Raw genomic sequence first — 24,591 nt, 5'->3', positions numbered from 1 at the left:
AAAATTAAAGCTACTCCGCATTTTAAGCAATATATACACAGTTTTCATACAGAAACAGTGGTTCAGAAAAGACTGAGCATTCCTTAAAACACGTGTAAACAGCTATATTTTTGTTCCAAACATTAGTAGTAGATTAATGGCATTTTTCAGTCTTTTAAAGCCACACATACAGGAATTGTGTGCATTTTTCTATAAGAAATTAGAGTGATACGCTTTACTGATAGGATGTATGAGCAACAAAAAAAGCAAAACAAAACAAAACAAAACAAACTAAAACCAACCCTTTAAACCTTTTACAATGAAATAAAATTGTCCATAATCAGCACAGAAATGAAAATCCGCTCATTATCCACTGATCCTTATCACCAAAATGCAATATAAATAGCGCCTGATAAAAGGCCAAGAACTCTGTTTCTGAAGCAGCAAAATCAGATGGGTCAGATACAAAAATCCTCTGAACAGGACTCACAAGATTAAATGCAAACCAATTTGATATTTAAACAGAATGTATGGCATCGGTTCTTAGGTGAAATAATAATGTGAAGTGATAATAGATATCAGAGACATGACCAATCAGACTAAACAGTCTAAAAAAGTAAGTTAGTGATTGCATTAGTGCTTTTTGCTGGTAAATCACTGTAAGAATCTAAGCCAGTCTTACCATAGTAGTTATTTTGCTAGAATCATGATTGAAATTTCTTAGCTACTCAGCAGGCACCAAGAGAATGATATACAATGAAGGAATTGAACTTCAGAAAACTTTTGACAAATAACGATATTCTGAGGCTGGTATGTGCTTTGAGTGTAACTGCCTACACTTCAGTGAGATTAAATTTTTATTAAAAGACTTTTTTCTCCTTTTTTTCCCTTACCGTGAAAATTTGTATATCCTGCTGTTTTGAGACATTTCTTTTTATCAGAGGAAAAAATAACAAGGATTAAGAAAAAAATGACCTAAATAATAATAATTACATTTTCAATAATAAAAGATGTAATTTGAAAATTATTTGTATCACAACTGTCTCTATACACCCCAGTTGAGATTATGCTAAGGTTAATATTGGCAAATGGTGAGATACAAACCTGGTCCAAAGAGTTTGCAGAATAAGTGAGAGGTATCAGGAACTAAAGTAAGTCTGTAAGTGACAGCTACCAAGTTTCTACTAGAGATTTTGCTGCTGACCTCATGTGGAGAGTCTTACGAAGGGTTCAAATAATATGGTGCTGGCTACAGCAGTCTTAAAATGGATTCTAGGATCCTAGGATATTTAGGATGATATAATTAAGATACATAGAGAAAACAAAACAAAAAAGGAGGAAATAGAGGAGGCTTGTACCAAACTGGGAGATGTACACATGCACCACGAGCCCCCTATTTGCACTCTCACACATATTTGGGTACCCTGGGCACTCCCCCACTGCCCATTGCCTGCAAATCAGAGCAACCAAGAGATCAGGACCCTGCCAAGTGCCACAGCACACACCCACAGATCAGCTCAAACATAACCTCAGTGCCTTGTTCGACATCAGAAAAAAAAGTCAGGGACCATTCTGGAGGAGAAACAAGGATTCCTAGCTCCTAGTCAAAAGACTCTACAGATTTATATTGTGAAAGCTGACTGGGAAGAAAATAAATATGCAGTTTAGGAGCATCACGGAAGTATATGGAAGAAAAGGACCTCCTACCACAATCACTCTGTTACCAAACACCCAAACAGACTCTGCCTGTACTTCGCAAGGATTATGCTACTCCCCCCTCCTCCAGTAGATTTACCTCCTGATCAATAATAAAGAATTTGCTTTCCCCAAAAGGTCAGGCAGACTAGAAGTAAAACACCTTTGTGTGTAATCACAGAAAAAGAAAGAACTTCAGCTTTCGCTGATTAGCGATTACAAGATTAGCCCTGGGAGTAAAAATTCTGTAAGATTTATAACTGGAAAGAACTTTTATAGGCCTTGTGGACCATCTGGTAGAATTTAACAGAAAATTATGCTTGCATCATAGAATTCTTTGCTGGCACTTTCCATTACTTCTAAGGCTTTTTCTGTCAAGGACCTCTCCATACATTTTGCTGACACTAACATTCCCTGAGTGAAAGAATTAGTTCTGCACTCATTATAATGGACAACTTCTCTCTACTCTTTCATTCTATCATTGTAAATGAAATAGTAACACTTAAAAAGGACATTTTGGGCCATTTACTTGCAGGACATTATGCAATTCTGTTCCTTCCTTAACCTATAAGGCAATACAGCACTGCACATCACATATGCCCTATAGCTCCTCTGCTGTTCTCTTTACCAGACTCTTCAAAAAAAAATCCAAAGTCATGGTTCTGCCATTACTTGTGTCTGTAGGAGAGCAGACTATTGTAATATAGCTTGTATTTGGTAGTACTTGAAAGTCTGCTTTTTCCTCTTATTCAAACTGAAGTCTTTCCTTCTCCCTCCTTGTGACCAGCTTCTCATAGGAGACCTAGTTTGGAACAGCAGTGCCATAAAAAAGACATCATGATAGATTCTCCATGATGTAAATTAGAGTGCTCCAGTTCAATCACATCCCCATCAAGGTCTTCAAATGAAACCTCCCACTGAGATAGAAGCTATTGGATTTCCATCTGTGTGTCTCTTGCTGTCAATGGTTATTGTTTAAGTAAACATTGGTTTGTATTACTTTCTTTTTTTTCTTATTCAATACATGTTGATGCCTGGTTAAAAGGAAAGAAAATTGCAGTATTAAAAGACTAGTATTTTCAGCATCTTGTGATGTAAATTGCTAATTTAAAACCCAAAATATTGTTAAAGTGTCTTTATTTAATAGCAGACGATTGCAAGCTGTAATTTGCAAGCTGTAGTTGCAGATGGCAATGTTTTTCTCTCTTTTCAGCAGTACAGTAAAGTATTTACTGCAGTGATCTGCAGACAATGACATACCAACTGCAAAAGAAATACTCAGGGGTAATACAAACTATCAGAATTCCCATGAGGTCCACAATGGAAGAACCTGCAACTAAAGCATGAAATGTAAATGCCAATTAAAACATTCAAACCTCTTACATAGTCTCAAATAACAACTCTTTGCAATAGACATTTTTAGTACTTTCAATTGCCAAGTATTTTTCTAATATAAAACAACAACTCTTGTTCTCTTTCCTGATTTTTAATCTCTTTAGATCAAACACACTAATTTTCCAATTCAGACCTAGAGGCCCAAGTCTGGATTTGAAACTGACAGCCACCATCTGGACCACACCAGCAGAAAGGGTTATATGTGATCTGGCACGTGTAGCATACCGTTCCACTTTTTGTACATAAGGACATGCCAAAACACCAAGAATGTATTAAACAAAAGCTTTGTCTTTTATTTCATTTTGTTAAACAACTCCTTAATGTTTATTTTTCAAGAGAAAAATTATTTAACATCATCTATTTAACAATATTGTATGAAACATTTAAATACAGCATTCTGTAGTGCCATCTAGGGGATTTAAAACCTGGAATATAATGCTCATCTGATTTTCAAAAAAACCCAGACCATAAACATTAAGAAATCAGCTATGACTGCCAGAGCAATTTCTTACGTATATCTAGTGGTTTGGATTACTTTTTCCTGCTACAATAGGAATATTTGAACAAGGTCCATGTATAATGTCATATCTGTAGAATCCATAAATAGGAGATGTATTATTCTATACTTCTCCTTTATAGACAAATAATTCACAAAAGCAATCTTAAAAAAATATCCCAGATAAAATCAGTGTCATGTTCTGAAATAGGATTTAGAAAAAAATTTCTAGCCTTAGTTCAGTTACCAGGAAATACATGAGGGTTTTTTTGTACAACAGATATTAATAAAAAAAATCAGACATGTTATTGTATAAAATTACAGGAAACTGAAATAAAACAAGAGAGCTACCGGCACTTTCTTCAATACTTAGCTTCATTCGTATTATTTTTTATCTAAAATTTCCTGAACCAGATGCCATTACACAGTAATGTCCAATGCATTACTGAATAAATTGTTAGGAATTATTAACTTTGTATCATATTGATAGCTAGGATGATCTATAAGCTCTTTGAACACATTTGCATTTTCTTTCCTTACAGAAACCAACGATAACAAGTGCACACATTAAATAAGCGATCATTCAGAAGGGAAATGCAGAGAAAAAAATCAGACTGTAAACCAGAGAACTACAAGCCTACCTTAACTCAGACCACAGAATAGGTCCATTAGTTCATTACCAACACATAAAAAGAGATATTTCTGGATCATCAACAGTCTTCAGCTGCCAAAATGTCATTGAAAACGATGAATAATTGACACAAGTAGAGAACCTACATACTCACTCACATGATCTTGCATTTTTTCATAGTCCCCATAGATCAGTTTCCAACCATCGGGATGCAAGACAGGACCATTACTTTGCTTTTGAATTTCCAGACCTCACATTTTGACATTCTATCTGGAAAACATGTACATTAAACATTTACAATTATTTGCTGAAAACTACTTGTTCATAAGGGTAAGATTTGAAAAGCACCTATTAAGTGTTCTAAGAACACATATAACGTCTTTTGACGTGCCTTTCATTTGGAGCTATTTTAGGCAGTATTCAGCCTTTGATCCTGAAAGAAGCTTCCATTTTCAGCTGATTGCTCCCAGCTCCTCCATCCTCTCACTGCAGTGTCACCCAGACGTATTATCCTTTGCATCCTCCAGTCACCCACCCTACACTCCTTCTCACCTCCCCAGTCCATGTTCCTGTGTCTTCTTCTCTACATTTTTTACCACATTGCACCAACCCAGTGCTACACCCTGTGCCTGCCTAGGCCTCTACCTTGTGCTCCCACTTAGAAGGACAAAACACAACATTGCCTTGGGCACTTGAGAGTGCATAAGGGAACAAACTGATACTACACATCTTCTGATCAATGGTAATTGTAGTTCAATGGGCTCTTGCCCAATGCAGATCAACAGGTATATCATAACTTAATGAAAGGAAAGGTAGAGGTCTTGGATGTGTATTCCTATGGGAAGTCATTCCACTACCTGTAATTAGCCCACAATGTCTTAAAAGGGATTTATAAGGGATGATGCAGTATCTGAAAGTATGATTCTGTTGAGTGATGGTAGATTCACTCCCACCTCCTGCAGCGGCTCCAGCCAAGGACCCTCTTGCCCATCTGCTGGAGTCCAGCCCGGTGCCTGGGCACCTATGGTCTCTGCCCAGCCTGAGGAACATGGCTGCTGCTTTCCCAATTGCAGGTTCAACCAGTAGCAAAGCTGCACATACGTCCCAGAGACACACACGCACGTGCACACACACACACAGACACAAGGACACAGAGAACACTGACACGGCTGGTCACACAGGCTGCCATAGACAAGGTGCTGCCTTCAACAGCACCTACATACAGAACTCACAAAACACAAGCCAGACATCCAAGTCCCCTCCTCCTCTTCAGCTGGTAGAGACAGGAGGTCAACAGTGCAGGCATACACATGACAATCTCTAGATTCATGAGCACACACATATTCACAGTTCCCTTGAGTACCAGCACAGTCCCTCTGTCCATCCAGCACGCAGGTGCCTTACTCGCCATCTCCTCTAGCTTGATGCTCACTAGGAAACACACACACTCACACACATCCCTCACACACTTCACATTTGCAAGTCTCTATGGATGTACGAGCACAGACCACCTAATACCCCAGTCCCCCCTTCCCCCTCCCCTAGTTGGGAACACATAGAGTTCCTGTCCTAGTGGCTCAAAATTAAAGATCCCCACACGCTACAGCAGAGGCCCCACTGGCTCCAGCAGCTGACACCACAGACACCCTCATCCCTGACCTGATTCCAGTAGCTAACACAAAACCCATTGACACACATACAGATCTCACAAGTGACTGGCACTTAGTCCTTGTAACACACAGGCACAGGGGACAGAGAGTATGGATACACAGAGAGACAGTCAAGAAAGATTTAATAAGACATAAGAAGATAGGACATACTGCAGAGATCAGGTGCAGGGCTTGGTCAGGCAATGTATTGACCAGCCCCATTTTACAGGTGACCAGACTCCTTCCCCTCCAGGTTCTCCCTGGATTTGTACTGATCTGTCTATCCTTGGTCACCCCCTGATCCAGGGTCCCCCTGGTTCACAATTTTATCAGTTGCAAAGTCCAGGTTGATCTTCCTGAAAGTAGCATATGTGGTTCTTTGATAGCTCATAATTATTGTGAGTCAAAAGGTCTGTGTCTTCTCACTGTCTCCATGTTTGCTTTATCAGGTCTGTGTCTTGGTACCTCTTGGTTTCTGGTTTCCCCCTTTATCCCTTGGATTCCCAGCTGACAAGGTGCCCCAAGGTCTCCAGATTGCCTCACTGGAATAAACATTCTGACTCTCACATAGGTCCCCATCAGTTAGAGTGATTGATCAGCTTTAGTTCCCATCACTGACTCTCTTATCATTTGTCCACCAGGTTTGTATCCTTCTATGTTCTTGTTTATGGCTTCCTCCTTTTCCAATTATCCCTTGTCCCCTGACGTTGAAAAGGTCCTTGACCAGATACCCTAAAAGCAGCAGACACTCTCCTGTCACACAGCCTTCCACACATTCTTTCATCCTGTGAAAAGGCACACCAGAGGCTCTGCCTTCCCCATGCTGGCTGATGTTGCTGACCTACCTGCCTATTTCTCCTCACTTTTTTTGTGGAACTGTTTTTGTAGCTTATTGTTTCCTTTACACCAGCAGTGACCATAGATAGAGTACTGCTAACGGAAGAATGATCATCTTTTTTTTCATTTTTCAATGAACACAACTATGCAGAATATTAGCCCCAAACTAGAAAAATAGTCAATATGTTTGAGATTTTCCAGGGAGCAGGACCTAAACTAGCTTGAAAATTTTGAGTGACATAAAGTTTGAAGCAGTGTTGATATAGAAAAGGATAAAAAATATGAGCTTTACAACAGCAATTATTTTTGAGGATAACAATCTGTTCACATAAAACACCATCTATATTTAAAATAAGAAGTCACCGGAGATAAGGGGAATTACAAAGCAATGAGACTCACTGTGGTTTCAGAGAAAGTAATTAAGAGCCTAATTAGGGACAAAACCATACAAAAACAAAAGTAAAGCTTGATGAGGAAAAAAGCAGCAAAGCTTCCACAAGAGGAAAGCACTTTTTCTTACCCTGATGTATTTCTTAGAGGCAACGAACACTCAAACAAGATTTTGTGGGCCAAATTCAGGAACTTGAAAAAAGCAACTAATCCATGGAAAGGGCAAATTTTACTTCACGGTAGTATAAGTTAATGTACCCAAGCAGTAAACTGATAGCCTGGAAAATTAGATCTTACTTCACCATACCCAGATTGTGCACCTGGTATCTGATAACCACAATGAAGTGGGTGCTCAAGGTGATTCTAATTGACTTGCTATACTTTGCATGACAAAACTGACAGTTAAGGTATCTATAACAGTATAGTATTGCTACAACATCCCTATATGGACAGCCATGAATTATACATTATGGTTTTATTGGAAAATACAGGGGTAGAGGAGAGTTATGTATCTGGTCTACTGTCACAATAAATAAACATCAGTTTGGAAATAGCACCTGAGTCTCCAGATTACCAATAACAACTATATTTTTACTTTTCTTTGCAGCTCTATACCAATAACAAAATATGAGGAGTGAGGCTGGAAACTCACTGGAGCTTCCAGTATGTTGCTATAGAAGACTGTAAGAGACCTCATGGGGTCAATCTAGATTGACTGAACAGGGAATGCTTTTGAAGGATGCCAGGGAATAAAAGCAGAGCATGATTTTGATGGACAACCAGGGATCAGAATTGTGCAGGCAATTTAGACACATCCACTGAATTCTCTACTGACTACAGGAGGATCAAGGCAAAAGCTATGCCCAAGAATATATTGCAGTTCAATAACATTCATGTAGAACATCAATTTTGAGTTTGTTCATTTGTTTTTTTCAATTTACATTTTCCAACCAGAACTTTCTGTCAATATGATTTCCAAGAGGCTTAAGTTGTATTGCTTCAGGGGCAATCAAAATGTCAGAAACTCACAAACACAGAGCATCCCAGACGAAGGGGAAATCTCCTGGAGGCTTACCAAGGTTAGACTACTTCATCTGCCTCTAGGGATAAGGGTGCAAAGAAAATGCAGACAGAAGTCAAAGTAGTGTTCTCTTCTATCTTTCTGGTCAACAGGATAGACCCAGAGAGAAACAGACATCTGTGGCACAAGAACAGCTGGATGCATTCCTGAATCACCAGTAATGCTTTGTTTTCTTTCTTCATAGTGCACTAGGAGACAGACACGGTGACCTAACAAGGAGAGCTTTGAACGAGGGGCTCTATGTCCAGAGGTAAATTAGAAAGCAGTGTATATAAAAGTCTGCATAGGAAAGGGCAGCAAAGGCACAATCCTGCTTCATGCGCTTCCATACTAATGCTCAGTGCTTGAACATGAAACAAAACAGAAACCTGAAGTTATCTTGGTAGAGGTAAACAACAACAGAAGATGCAGCCAACAATAACAGAAGCTGCAGCTTGGAAGGTTCAGGCTGGACTTCTAAAGCACTCCTCACTGGGAGAGTAGTGCAGCGCTCAGTAGTCAGCAGACTCACTGAGCTGCATATTAACTAGAGGACTTCTAGGCATTCTTTCCAAACAATTCTAGGATTCTGTGACATATTTAATGTGCTCCATCTGCTAATTTGAATGCAGTCTATGGGATAGGACTACTGCTCTTCTGAAGATAAACACCTCAAAACTAAATAATGTGAACGTCAGCTTCTCAGCATCATCTTGGTCTACAAATCTGCTCCTACCATGTTGCACTACTTACTAAAATATACATAGACAAAGAAGATAGTTTTAATACCTGTAGGAACTTAAAGGTTACTGATACAAACCCAGTATGATTTTCAAGAATTTCAATATCCACCTCTATTTCTTCTAACACAAAGCTGAATCCTTTTGAAAAATCCCCTTTGGCATCTATCTCAATCTTCAGGCACCTTTTAAAATTTAGCCCTAAATTCTCTAAGCTCCTTTGGAAAATCCTAGCCTTTATCCCTTTAGGAATGAAAAGAATGAACTGCACAATTCGAAGTTAAGAAAAAGTAATAACTCATGCACATAGTATCAGCAAATTAACTACAAATATGTGCTTAACATTCTTCAAGAGAAAAGCCCTGCAAAAGATAGGACACATCAGAAAGCTTATAAAGCAAGATAACCATTATTTTCAATATAATTCTTCTAACCTGATTCTGAAGTCCTCATTTTAAATTATTTAATGGTTTTGATCAGGCCACAGTGTTTTTTTCATCATTCGTTTCGCTGACTAACATAAGAAACATAATTATCCGTCAATTTTATAAAGTTTGCAGTTCATCACATTTTTAATATTATAGAATTAATCATGCAGGAAACTCAAGTGCAGAGACTAGAATGGACCAAATTAAATGAATGATAAAAGTAGGGAAAAAACTTCCAAACTTATTTTTAAACAAAATGGCAAGCTAGCAAGACTTCTTGTTCTCATGGATTAATCCCAGCCTGCAACTAAGTACCATGCAGCCACTCACTCTTTCCCCTTCATTGGGATAGGAGATGGAATCAGAAGAGTAAAAGTGAGAAAACTCATGGGTTGAGATAAAGACAGTAAAGCAAAAGCTACTCACACAAACAAAGTAAAACAAGGAATTCATTCCCCACTTCCCATGGGCAGGCAGGTATTCAGCCATCTGTAGGAAAGCAGGGCTCTATCACATTTAATGGTGCCTCTGGAAGACAAAGCCAGCACACTGAACGCGCTGCCTTCTTCTTCCTCCAGCTTTATATGCTGAGCATTACCCCACAGGGTGTGGAATTTCCCTTGGGTCAGTTTGGGGCTGCTGTTCCAGCTGTGTCCCCTCCCAACTCCTTGTTCATCCCCACCCTCCTTGCTGGTTGAGTGGAGCTAGAAGCAGAAAAGGCCTTGACTCTGCGTCAGCACTGCTTAGCAATGGCTTAAACATCCCTGTGTTATGAACACTGTTTCTAGTAGAAATCCAAAATATGGATATTCCCATATTCCCAACCATTCAATTGCACTAGCTAAGCAGCTCTTCTATGAGGCACTTGTCAAAAAGAACTGGCTAAACTGAGGCAACAAGAATTTTCATGGTAAGGGTTGAAATAGAAAATAAGTTTCCTGCTGCTTACTCATTTAAGAAAAGTTAATCACTACTTTTTCTTTTTTTTTTTTTTTGAGCAGTACCCAAAGTCTGGTAATATTCTTCGGAGAGAAAACTCATTGATTTTACATGACTTTGGATCATCTGGTCTCAGACTTTTCTAGGTCAAGAAGGACCATGACAGACTTCTGTAGCACATTGCACTACCTCATAGACTAACAGCAGAAGCAAAGCGCTGACACTGTAAGCAGTAAGAAGCATTTTTAATTATGCTGTCAGGATACTAAAAAGCAAGTTCCCTGTTCAACCTATGCTATAGATAACCTTCCTCATGCAATATTCACAGCAGACTTCTATCACATTATTAGCAATTTCTTAGCATCAGAAATAATGCTGGTGACACTTGTCACCTAATCCTTTCATTACAAGTTAGAGTAGGATCAGCAGTAGGAAGAAGTTGTATTTCTCTGAAGTTATCTCCATAGAAATGGCTGATTTAATCCTAACCTTCAGTTTATCAGTTCATAACTTTGTCCTTTGCAAAAAGGAACTACTTATAGAGAATGATACATGATAGTCTCTATTAATATTTTCATCCTTTGACACATTGCATATCCCCACTGGAATAAAATAATTAGAAACACAAGTGCAAATTTGCTGTAGCAGCCGAAATATTCTGAATACTCAGAGTCCTGTATTAAGCAGCTAGCTTGGGACTTCTGTGCCTTGGCTTTTCTCCCTATGGTGCAAGTTAACCACCTGGATAGGTGAAGCAGTGATTATTACAGCAGGTCAAGAGAGTACAGAAACCATGAGTGAATTAAAGATTTGGAAGCATGGAAAGTGATATGTAGAACACCTATTTGCTGAGTTCAGCAGCACTTAAATTAAACATTGCTTATGTGACTTTTCCTTCACAGGAAGCATAGTATTTCAATTTGTCTCTCATTGCCTGGCAGTCCTATACACATTTAACTCTTTACACCAGCCTGTGTGCCAGTTCTCTGCAGCATCCCATCTGTGTCTGTTCTTCAAAACACCCACAGATTCTCTGTTTCATGCTGCATCATCATAATACCCAGAACTGCCATCATCGAACCGGTATGATATTGACAACAGCCCTCAAACATGGGACCCCACACATCATGGTCACTGCTGAACTGAATGAGATGCAGACAGAATCACCCTGTGGTTGGGACCAGCTGCTAGCCAGATATAATGAACTTTGCTAGATCTTTGATATACAACTGAATGCCAGTGGCAAGTGACTGGTTCCTTCGGAGGTGTTTAGCCTCTCTTTCAGCGCTCTCTGTGTTGGATCCATGGCAGTTGTCATCTCTCACAGTTGCTCATTACCTGCATTTCGACAGGTTCTGCTCACTTAGGAGTCATTACACAGGGAAGAGGAAACAATAAACAAAATTGGTCAAATCAGTCAGGCCAATACAGAGGATAATAACACATTCCAGGGAACACCAACCAGCTGAGGGGAGAAAACAAAAAAAGATTCTCCCTTTTTCTCTTTTTAAGCTCTTTTCCCTTCCATCCTTCTCCTACTACTGCAATACTTTTTTTTTTGTTGAATTTTGAACTCAGAAGTAGTAGCTGCATTCTTGAAGTGATTTTTCTTCCACCGTTGGTTGTTTTCTTTGTTTCTTCTTTCTCAATTTTTGTCAAGTGTTTTTTTCCCACTCATTCATTCACTCCCTTCTAATTTGTGCAATTTGTTTGATTCTTCAATATCTCTCCTCAATATTGTATGCCCTTTTCACCTTCAAAGAATAACAATATCTTACATCATTTGTTCTAAAATCTTAGACACTAAAGTGAGGGACATCTGTATAAAACCATAATTGTGTGGATATGTGTGTGATCAGGCAGATCTCTCTATTTAATTTCCATCTCAATCAAAGAAGATGCTGTGACTTCATTTCATGCTTTGTCTAAAAAAAAGGAAGATTGTCTTACTATAAACAAAAGCAATGGCAAAGCAAAGAGAAAACGACACACGCACAGAAAAAAATCTACTGAACATGTTGATGCTGTTCCTGATACTTGTATTTAAAACACACTGTTAGTGCCCCAAAATAATAAGCTAAGTGATCGTATTACTACAGTCATTTTTCTCAGTCAGGTACGTTACTAAATCTGTTACCCTGACCCTAGTTAGAGATTACATAACTAATGCTCTGTTTGTGATGGGTTAAGATCAGGAAGGGTTTTGTATCACTAAGAAGCTATGACATTGGTCCCTCAAGAAGGCAAAAAAAGAAGAAATTGTAAAAGCATAATGTATATTCTATGCCAAGAGTTAGTGAGCCATTAATTGTACTTGTGACAAATCTAATAAAAGAAACTATAACTAACAGCTATCAAGATGCTGAACAATTCACCAGCAAGTACTATCAAGATGCCAAGCAGCTCACAAATGAAATACTATCCTGAAAAGCAGCACACTGGATGACCTACATGTATTTCATGAAACAGATAAAAGGTGCTGTGATCTGGACAAACTATCTGCACTGGTGCCAACAGTTCTTCAAGATATTCAATTAATCTGTTTAGGATCAGTCACATGTTGCTTTTTGAAATGTTACAATTATTTTTTAGATACTTCTTAATTAGAAATATTTAATTGATACTGTATTGCCTCCAGAGTGCTGCTGGTAGACACAATTATAATGTAGCTAAAATGGAGAAAACAATTAAAGACTAGATCCAGAAGGGCTGAGGTCATAGCTGGACATTAAAATTAAGCTTGAATCCCCTTTTCCATGCCACCAGGTTCTCATTCCCATATTGTCTTTTCTTCTTCACTGGACTATCTATCCGTATAGCTATATTTGAAGCAGAAAGGGAAGCTTTAAATAGCCAAATTTTGGGCTGTTTGCTAGGTGGGTCTGTTCCCTACTTGGGTTCACTAAGCAGCTGCAAAAATAGAAGTATTAACACAACTATGAGAAAGCAGTGTAGGGATTCCCTAATGGTCATGGAACTGTCTTGAAAGAGAGGTAACACAGATTTGTATCCCAATCCTAGAGGGGCTGTAACATGGATGTAAATTCCTCCAACTGTGTTTTTGAACTAGGTATATCTTTCCTCGAATCTTGTAGGACATTGATTTAATTGTTGAGCCTTGTTGGAATTTAGGTGGAAAATGAATGCTAAGTCCTTTAGTACATATCATAAACTAGAATATAGACTGCTCTTTTTACAGTGCACTCCATGCAGCAAGTGAAGGCACAGAGTAGGAAGCAAAGGAATAGACACAAGAATGAAGAGAAAGTGAGAGAGAGAAAAGGCAGAAAGGAAAATGGTACCTATCGCCTGAATGATGGTTTGCATTTTCAGACACTGACACTTTCCTTCAGAAATCTCTCTCTCTCTTCTTTGTTATTCTGCTTCTACTGCCTACTCTCTAATAAGCCTGTAGTTGTCTCTGCCTTCATGCCCTCCACTACAAAACAATGAAATCACTACAGGCATTACCATGTTCAAGACCGGCATGGTCTCACTTTCAGAAAAATATTTAGAAAAATGAGAAAAATAGAGAGGTTTGCTTCAGAAACTTGCTCTAGGAGTTTAACATTCACATTTCACCTACAGTGAAATTATTATCTGATATGGAACATGCTCTGTAGTCCTAAAAGGAAATTTATATATTCTTTGTTATTGAGATAGAAGGAAATAGCACCATGCCTAACACTTAGAGAATAATATAGTACTTAGAGGACAATATATTAATATTCCTCCCCAACCAAAATCTAGCAAAGAGAGTCTAACAGTCAAAGCCAGCAAATGTGGAGTTTTGGGCAAATACTCTTACCGTGTTTCCAATAATTTTAAATTTTTTTTCCTGCAATCAAGGAAAACCAGTTTCATCCTATCTGCACTGTGTAATTGGTCAACTACCTCACTTTTTTTTTTCTTATATTCTCTGACTGATTCAATAAATAGCGATAGCAGATATTTCATTTCGTGCATAAATTCTCTTGTTCTAGTCCAATTTGAGAAAATCCCAGGTGTTTACACAACCAAAATCCATTATCACTAACTTAGATCAATAGCTATGAAAGAGTAGTAGGGACATGGTCAAACCAAATAGCTGATGGCAGGTCCTTCAGTTAAAGTCATGAATACACTATCATAGGCATTTCAGCACTCCTGACAAGTTGTATGTCAGATAGGATCCAATAATCCTGAAAGCAAGCAAGATATGGACTCTGCATCACTGAAGCTGATGGTGCATTAGCACTATAGTCTAAATTTCCAAAATTAATTGGAAGACACCAATATGAATGCAGCAGTCAAAAGTACTTTAGGACTTTAGTCTTGACTGGTTAGATAGCCAGACCAAGTTTTAGTGACGATTTCAGGGAGAAAAATGCTTTCTTGTTAAGAAAATAATAATCTCATGAGCAGTTAGTTAGGACAGCAGGTGTTTTTGCTGGTCTACAGAAAGGCCAAGATAGAAACTCATAACACTTTATTCACGGAGAGATAGTTACTGAGAAAGCATTCAGCTGCTGGTCTCATGAGAATATTCAGCACAAAGCACATCCTTTAAAATTAATAGGTCAGACACAATCAAACAAAACTTTTTTTTCTTTTTTTTCTGGCAGTATGTAAGGTTTCTCACAATGCTCTTATTTCTTGCATTCTGCAGTATATACTTCTTTCTTCTCTGGAAACCCCTCGCCTAAGCTATATGGTTAGCCTAATATTTTATCATTGGACATTTGTTCTAGTGTGGACTATCAGCCTTGTCCTTGGCTGTAAATGTCAATCCAAGCATTCCTGGCAACAGCTGTACAGCCAGAAAATCATTAGCAGAACTAAATTCAGCAACCTTATCTAATTGCATCACCTCAGTCAACCTTTCTGTGCCATCAGGTGAATATAATATGGTCCAAGGTTTTGAATACATTCAATTTATCTAAGCAGTCCCTAACCTGTTGCTTCTCTATCCCATGTTGTCCCCAAAACCTCCAGTTTTGCTGGTACTGAAAATTTTGCTTGTGAAAACAGAGGCAAAGAGAGACACGGAGTCATTCAGCCTTTTCTGTACCATCTGTTTTTCCTACACTCATCAATAGACCCACATTTTCCTTGAATATCCCACTGATTCTAGCATATTCTTCTGCTTACCCCTTATGTTCCTCAGTACTTTTATCTGCAGCTAGGTTTTGGTCTTTCTGATTTTGCTCCAAGTGCTCAAGCAATTCTGTTTGTATTCCTCCTTTGTTGCCTAGTTTCCACTTCTTGTGTGTTCTTGTGTTTCAGTTCATCCAGAAGCCAAGTGACTCTTCTGCCAAAACTTCTCATCTTCCTACGCAAATGAAATAGAGTTAATTTTTGAACTCTGAGTAAGTTTTCATTGAAAAACAACCATTTTGCTTACGAACTTTTTTCTTTCATGGCAGCTTCCAGCAGAAATTCTGCCTAACAATTTGAAACTTGGGCAAAGGAGTTGCCAAAACAGATCGAAATCTGCTTTCCTGAAAGCCAGAGTCTCAACTCTGCTGTGTGTCTTTCCAGCTTTCCTTCAGACTCTAACCTGAGAGACATGTGAACAGCAAGTCGTGTACACCATTATAATGTCTGATTCCTCCAGCATCTGCACTGGGAAGCAGCCAATATGCAGTGCAGTAGCTTCTTGAATTGCTTGCATATTGCTGCCCTTCCAGACAGAGAATGTCTGGATGTTTAAAATCCCACACAAAGGTAAGGATGTATAGGCAGCAACTTTCTGTGCGTTTTCAGTTATCCTCATATCCTCTTGGTCACGTGGCCTGTAGCATACCCCCAGCACAATATCCCCAATACCAGTCATCAGAAGGTCTTGATAAACACATTTCCACTTTCATGGGAGAGCTCTCTAACACAGGGTTCATATCCTTTTCCTTATTTTCCTAGATAGGTTGTAACCATTCATGGAAGTGTCTAAATTGTGCATAGTACTGCACCCAATCTTTTTGATTTTGATCTTTCTAACAGGCTTATGGAAGTGCATAGACTTCCATAAATCATTAATAGATATATTCTTATCCATATAATAGAGAATATATAGAATATAGAGTTTAACCAAGCTCTATATTCTAACCAAGCTCAGAATATACAGAATATAGAGCTTAACCAAGCTCTGCACACTGACGTACAGGCAGTTGAGGAAGGCCACATAATGGCTTATTTACAACTTTCCCTTCTACAAATGGCTTTGTTCTAAGTTATGCCTGTTTTCTCCCAAATATATAACAAAATAGAGCTTCCTAAGCCTTTTAGATACTTCTCTTTCTTTATGCAGCCCCACCTTTGTGCTTTGACTCCATACAGCAACATCTATCACAATGCACTTCTGATCTTCCTTTTGGTTCCACTGCAGCATAAAGTCAGGTCAAGAACCAATGGAAACCAGGTAAAACACTAAGGGATACCACATCAGTGATGTAACAGTGGTTGGCAGAAAGGAAGTAGCAGTAAATCAGAGCTCAGGCTATGTGAGCATCAAAACACACCACTATAGCACAGCTTGTTTTCTGTGCATTTCACCTTGAAGTTGTCTTTAAAATATGCCCTAAAAAATAGCAGCCACTTTGTTGAGTTATACACCTGGAAAATGTATGATTTCCCAATGAAGATGAATGTTTCCTCCTATAAAAAAACAAAGGTGACAAAAAAACTTCCAAAACAAAACCACAAACAGTGAGAAATTTATTTTATATATATATATGTCTTCATAATAAGCCATTTCTTTTTAAACCTACTGACTAGTTAAACCTAAGCCTATCCCTTCTTTTTTCTGTCTGCCTAGAAAAAAGAAAAGCTAGAAGAAATATCAATTTTTAGATTTGTCTAAAGTAGAGTACCTAATAGAGCTGATTGCTAGTGACTCCTCGCTCGCAGCTTCTCAGAGAGGGTTTCAGTGGCGCGATCCCCCTTCACTAGGAGGAACAAGCCACAAGTCTCTTCTCTGGATTCCAGCAGTGAAAAGCGGTTTATTTGAAACTCCCACGGGCTTTTAAGGTCTCCAGGGGAGGGCTTAGAAAGAGGAATGAGATTGGGCAAAGGTCCGGGGGAAAGGGAGTGGTTTGAGGGCTCTGCTAACCAATGGGGGATACAGGAGGACCAAAGTTCAATAACAAACCAGGGATTGGGGAGAAGATGAGACAACCAATAATGTTTGTGCAGGGGCAGGGACCAGTTTGGGGAGGGGAGACAACATGGCACTGCACAGGGGGACCGCGTGGGTAATGGTGCTGTACAGGGAGTCTGCGTGGGTAAGAGGAATTACATAATTCAGGGGAAAACCGCACAATAAAAACGCAAGTAGTTGGTGTTTTTCCACTCCGCTCGATCCCGGAGAGCTGTCGCTGTGATGGACCCACTTTTAGAGTCATTCATAGTCTTTGCATTCCCCCACAAGTACCTTGTTATGGTCTTATTCGTAAGAGGAAAAAGGCACATAGAAAAAAAAAGGGCAACTCTCTTTTTATATTCCTCATGAGGAAACTGAAATATGTGCACACAATGCTAGAGTTAGTCTAGTTCAAAGAGGTATGTCTCAGCTTAATAAGATCCACTTTATTTGTCAATGAAGAGACTCCTGCAGGATGTGAGTAAAAGAAATACCATAATTTGCTCTCCTGTTTCTGCTAGAAACTGCTAGCATCACTTTTGGTGCATATTAATGCAGCTCAGTACTGTCAATGAGGTGATTATTTGTTCCCTAGAGAACTCATCTCACAGCTAGTTTTTAGGATCCCTAGGAGTTTTCATTTCATGCGGTGCAAGGTATAAATTCTATTGTACAGCTGATTCCAGCAATGCAGTCAGAGAAAAACCATCTCCAGTTGTGATTTTAGTCACTAATTTGCAAAGGTACAGAAGGACATGTAATTTTTCATTTTACAGGGTTAAATCAAATGTTTCTCATTACAACACCTATGAAGCCATTGTACATCCATAGAGGTTTCATTGCAGTTCATATAAGTGCTGTGACACTTAGTACCAACTGTAAAGATATAGTGATACTGACTTTATCAGAGCCAGAATCCCTAAGTGCAAATGTAAGCATGTTTCTCTGCTTTGGTTCCAAGTAAAAGCAATTGAAGCTAACTGATATGTGCCTAAACAAGCCCTGATCACATATAAGTATTTTTTTTAACTTTGGGCTGATTAGAGTTACTGCATTTACTGGTGGCAAGAGGGACTTAAAGGATACATCTATATTAGTACTTTAATTTAGGAGCATGCTTTGAAAGGATTAAGTACTGCACTTTGGCTCAAATCACAGAGGCATCTTGGAGTACACAACCTGTATGTGATGGATGAAACTGAAAGAAGTACTCCAGCGACTCAACTCACACCCTCCAAACACAAATGGACATTCAGTCACTGGGCCAGACTACTGTTGATCTGATGTAATCCCTCTGAATTTCCTGTTGCACAGACACTAGCTCTTAGCACTGATCACATCACTTTTTCTTAAACATATGTCCTAATACAAATGTAACAACTTCAGTGCACTTCAAGTTTCTTGTGTTATAAAGAAATAATATTTCAGCCATTATTCTATTCTTTTAACCCATGCATATAATCACAGAATCACAGAATCACAGAATCACAGAATCACAGAATCACAGAATCACAGAATCACAGAATCACAGAATATGCTGAGTTGGAAGGAACCCACAAGGATCATCAGGTTCAATCCTTAGCTCTGCACAGGACATCCCCAAGAGTCACACCACGTGCCTGAGAGTATCATCCAAAAACTTCTTGAAATCTGTCAGGCTTGGTGCCATGACCACTTCACTGGGGAGCCCGTTCCAGTGCCCAAAAAGATTCTGCACCTGGAATGGGACAACCCTGGATGTTTGTACAGACTGAGGAATGAGAGGCTGGAGAGCAGTGCTGCGGAAAAGGACCTGGGGGTCCTGGTCAACAGCAAGGTGAATATGAGTCAGCAGTGCCCTGGCAGCCAGGAGGGCCAACCATGTCCTGGGGGGCATCAGGCAAAGCATCGCCAGCCGGTTGAGGGAGGGGATTCTCCTGCTCTGCTCCGCACTGGGGCGGCCTCCCCTTGAATATTGTGTGCAGTTTTGGGTGTCACGACATAAGAAAGATATTAAACTATTAGAGAGCATCCAAAAGAAGGCAACAAAGGTGGTGAAGGGCCTTGACGGGAAGCTGTGTGAGGAGTGGCTGAGGTCACTTCGTGTGTTCAGCCTGGAGGAGACTGAGGGGATACTTCCTTGCAGTCTACAATTTCCTTTTGAGGTGGAGGGGCAGACACTGATCTTTTCTCTGTGGTGACCAGTGACAGGACCCAGGAGAATGACCTGAAGTTGTGTCAGGGAGGGTTTATGTTGGATATTAGGAAAAGGTTCTTGACTCAGAGGATGGTTAGGTACTGCAACAGGCTCCCCAGGGAAGTGGTCACAGCATCTGCAGATTATAATATATTTTTAATAGTTGGATGCAGTTTACAGCAATTGAAACACTTCAATTTTAATAAAGCACATCTCATTTTTTATATTCATTTCCAGTTTAATCTCTTCAGATTCTTTTTTGTAATCATAAATTGTACAAAATAGTGCACTCAGGCCAAGATGAAGATACCTCTGACATTTTTAAAGCATTTCCTCTGTCACACATGGCAGTAGTTCTTTTTGTTGATGCATGCAGTATAAACACACTGACATCCACTGAAAACCAGCAACTTGTTCAGAGTTCTGTCTGGAGTGTATGTGAAAGGCCTTCCAGTCCTGCACTGACAAACTAAGAAGGAAGCACACTTTGCTGTGCTAACAGATGCTTTAAAAGGCAGCCAAATGAGCATGTGAAGACAGTCACCCAGGATGTGAGCTCCAGACTCGCCTCTCCTCAGCAAGAGAAGTCACATGACCCTAGAGCTCCCATAATCCATTGCCATTATAACCATTATTTTTTCCTTTTAGAAAGGAAGCAAAAGGTGTAGGTACTGGTTATATAAGTAGCTGATTATGTGTAATACTTTGGTCCAAATAAGCTACCTCTTAGATTAGGCAGCTACACTGCACCTATTTCCTCTGCATTTTGCTTTCTGCGTTTAATAGATCCTTGCCTGGCTAGTTTTGTCATTACATCAATTTCACAGATCCCCTTTCTTGCATAGCAAGGATGATAGGGTGGCCATTTATATAATAAGCATTTCAATAGAAGTATAATTTCTTCCAGATTTAAACTTAAGTAAACTTGTTTTATATTGTGAGGACTAAAAAAGAACTTAGCACAGATACATCTCTGTCTTCTGCATTAGTAAAATGAAACAGGCATTTTGAATATTTTTCCTAAATAGTTCCAAAGAATTTCGTCTACATGATGACAAAGAACTACCATGATCTGAGGAACTCTGTTTAAATTTATGTGATTATCTATCTATGCTCTCATGCCATTTTCAAAGATAGTACTTGTATCCAAAGGTTGAGTTTTCAGTTGGTTATTGGGTTTTTTCATAATTCAAACTACAAAAATGATAAGGAAGTGCTGTACCTTACGCAGCTTTCCAAAGGCTTTCTTTTCATACCTTATATAAAATATTGCCTTTTTTTCACCGATGCACTTAGTAAGTATCTTCCACTTCGTATTGCACAATCATTCCTCTTAGAGGCATAAGATGCTGCAGTAGTTATGGAAATTAGCTCTGTGTCCCCACTAGTGCACATTTTAAAACAGCATTATCACCACAGTTTTGTGGCATATGAGTTTCTGTCAGCGTTTGTATATATTCCTTCAAACAGTCCCTTTTAATTTTCTGAATGCAGACTCTGTACACTCTCTCAGCAAAAGAAATAGTCAAAGTGCCTGGTCACAATGTCACATACACAAATCTATATGTCTACATCTACACATATAGAGCCACTGAAACAAATCCCCTGCATCTAAATCACAAAAGTTAACTCTGCTTGGTCTCAACAGAATTGATGTTTACGATTGCTATAGACAGACTGTAGCTAAGTATCTTCTTTATTTATCTTGTTATTTTTCTAGTCTCACCCATCAGTGTGTGCCATTTTAGGAGTCATTAGATATAAAAAATGCCTCCTGTTCATAAAGGCATTTAAATGAAAAGGCAAGCTTGATTCCACAACGTGTGGTATAAATTTAGAACTACTGCATGTTTGTCTACATCAGCAAGCACAAAGAACATTAATCCCAGCTCATGAGCACACTGAAATCAACAACAAAGCTTTTATAGCTTTTTGTTGCATAACTCAAATCTACTATAAATGACTACAAAAAGTCCCCCTCCCTCTACCCTCGAAAGCCTCTTTAAAACTAACTCCTTAGAATAATTATATTTCCATTTTATTATTTATCATAGAATGTAATTCTGCTGTGTGAGAAGGAAAGGAAAATGCTATATTTCTTCCACAGAAAATGAAAATGGTGTTCTTCAAGCATTTTATCTTTGCTACCTAAAATCATTGGACATAAATGCTATGCCCATTACCCTGTTCTATGTTAGTCATAGGGAAAATCTGCTTAGACTTTTTATCATGCTCTTCACTTCAGTGCATTAAGTGACCTGATTAGCATGTGTTCTCTTGTCAGAGGAAGCAACGGAACACGAGCGTTTCATTTAATACAATTCTTAAAGTAATTTTAATATATATATATAAGCATATTACCATCTATTTATTTCAGGGAGGAAAGGCTGCAGAAATATATGGTCCACTTAGAGCAAACATGAATTAAAGAGTACAGTATGCACTTTGTATCATTTGTCAGCAGAGAGCCAGCACAGCTACACAGCTCTATTGTTGCTGTCCAGCTGCATCCCAGCTTAGAGGTGATGGATCATTTTGTGATCCATACAGGAAAATCACCCCATAGTTAAAAGCTTAAGTTTCTGAACAGATAAGCTTTACACTATCATGGACACTTTTATTGTGTCAGAACACGTTTATCGTGGAGCTTCAGTTGACTGGGATGGGCTATGCTTGAACTATAGCACCCAGTAACATTTCTTAGCTCCTGGTCCTGGCACACACTCTGGTCTCATCCAGGCACACAGGAGCCTAGTTGCTCGGTCCCTATTTCACAGTTTGGACAATCAAAAGAACAGAGCTACAGTACAGACTCTGGAATAAATCTGTCTACGTGCAAGCCTGACGTATCCTTTTGTCAATGTTTAATTGGAAGTCTAGATGGAAAGAAGAAAACAGTCATTTAAGAAGACAGGCAGATTTAAAGAGCCCTGTAAGCTCGCTGGCTTTCCAAAGCTTTCTATTCAAGGTTTCATAGTTCATGGGAGACTCAACAAAGGCATAGCAATGGAGAAAAGAACATCTGTCAAGGTGAGACAGAGTCCTCTGGCTAACCAAAGACAGTATAGAGCAAAATTGATTGTATGAGTGGGTTCAGTACTGACAAGTCAAATTTCTCTATATTGCTATGAAAATTAACTGCTCACAAATTATGCAGTGTGCTATGTTCCTCTTCCTTAGAAAAAATAGAGTCAACTACCTGGAGATGTAGCATACAAATTATTTGAAATGCAGCTAGTTCTCAGAGTTCTGTTGAGACAGTATAATTGGGTCTGATTAAAGACTCTGCCTAAATACTATCCTAGTTATAAAGCTAAATAATATATTACTGTGGGCTAAAAAAATAAATCAAGAGAGAAGGTAAAGCCATTTTCCCTCAACCAGCAAAGTTCAGGTGCTCCTGTGCAAACATGCTCATTGTTAAATAATGTCAGCATATTTGGATGTGCAAGCTTTTTTGGCTTTGGTTTCTACTAGTTAGCTCATTAGTGAACTGCTCTTATAATCAATAAGTTGCCAACTGGGAAGCTAAGAGTTTCTTATTCACAGTTTTGCATGTTCCAGTGTTCTCAGAAATATTGATGAAACTGCATCCTGTTTTCCTTAAAACAGCGTCTCTCTTTTTGGTTCATTTTAGCCTCTACACCACAGCAATTGGAATATTCTTGATGTTGTGAGTAGTCTTACTGTGCCCAGAGTATTCTCTCTCTAGGTTGAAAAAGCTAAAGTAGATGCAGTATATTCTGCAATTGTTTTTCAAGAGCTGTTGTCTAACCCCAGCACCCCCAATTAAATCTATGAACATGCAAAGAAGTTATCAAAAAAATTTCAGTAGAATTATCTGTCTGATACATATCTGAATATACATCTTCTGAATCTGTGACAAGTCTTAGTAAAAACAAAGTACCCCTTTGCATATACTGTAGGGCAGATAAATAGACACTTAGTGCACAATCTTTAATGCACTCCAAGTTCACCAGCATTACCCAGCACTAATTTGTCCATATCTGTACTTTCAGCAAGCTGATATTTATTGTGAGATTTTTATAGGTTATGTAAGGTAAAACCAAAAAAATATTCTATGTTGTCTTTCTTAAGAAACACCTTTACAGCTTTCCACCTAGCTCAAACATGTTTTAAGCAGCTGAGTTTTTCATTCACAGTATTGCCTGCTATAGTATTAAAGGTGCTCTAAAGTGTCTCATACAAATTTATCCCACTTCTTTGAGAGGGAAATTGTTTATAATGGATGCCAGGATCTGGACCTATATATTTTTGCATACATTTGTCAACGTAATTTAAAACCAACAACCAAAATAGGTAACAAAGCAGAAATTCAGTTTACTTTTTCAGAAATGTATGTTCAGTAAAAATTGGTTCTGTCTAACCCAAGTTATAGCCCCATACATGAGTCAGATGTGCATCTGGCTAAAATTTGTCACCATCAGGAGTGCCTCTTTGAAGCACTTTGGCTCTTTAGTGATGCAAGCTTAACACTCTGTGCTTCTCAACATCTTGCTTCATAAAAATACTGCTTTCCCAGAGCTACATGCAGCATATTTACTAACACAGAAACATAAGAATCAAAATATGAGATCACAAGAAGGTCCATCAAATGATCTCTTAGAGCATCCAATTCAATTGTTTGCATTGGGAAAGTCTAAAATCATTCCGGACTGAAAATTATCTACAATCTTCACCAAGCTTCATCTTGGTCTCACATTGTTAGAGATAAGTTTAAGCTCTGAAATGTGAGACATAATATGGTTTACAAAGTTGTTATAATTAATTGTAATGATTTTGTATATCATGATTAAAATTACAAGAACGCAATCTCTTTTGAGTTTTGCTAAATGTTTGGTCCTATTGCTTTCTGTTGCACTATAGTTCTCCCATTTAATTACTTTATGTGTGGGGGGAAAAATATCAGCTTTCAATTTACTATCTTTATTACACATGTCCCTGGACTGTTTTCTGTAGAGCACGTAGATCTCCGTCTGAGTCCTTGTGGATTATGTTACCCTAATGCTGCTTAGGTTTTATGTAAAGATATTTAGTG

General features: G+C 38.7%; 1 long non-coding RNA gene across 2 annotated transcripts; it reads right to left on the bottom strand.

The window, feature by feature from the left end:
* Positions 1-1,655: 1,655 nt before the first annotated feature.
* On the bottom strand, positions 1,656-17,241 carry LOC127472231 (uncharacterized). Of its 2 annotated transcripts, XR_007904921.1 has the most exons (4): positions 17,088-17,241; positions 15,370-15,550; positions 4,355-4,466; positions 1,656-2,708 (listed from the first exon to the last, which is right to left on the bottom strand). It is a non-coding gene; the product is annotated as an uncharacterized LOC127472231 (long non-coding RNA). The 2 variants fall into 2 exon arrangements; XR_007904920.1 differs by lacking the exon at positions 1,656-2,708 and having other exon boundaries at positions 3,757-4,466.
* Positions 17,242-24,591: the final 7,350 nt, after the last annotated feature.

The sequence above is a fragment of the Manacus candei genome, unplaced genomic scaffold, assembly GCF_025592945.1.
Source record: "Manacus candei isolate 608988 ecotype Guabito, Panama unplaced genomic scaffold, ASM2559294v1 h1tg000028l, whole genome shotgun sequence".
Lineage (NCBI taxonomy): Eukaryota > Metazoa > Chordata > Aves > Passeriformes > Pipridae > Manacus > Manacus candei.
This window is presented reverse-complemented; position numbering and strand designations above follow the sequence as displayed.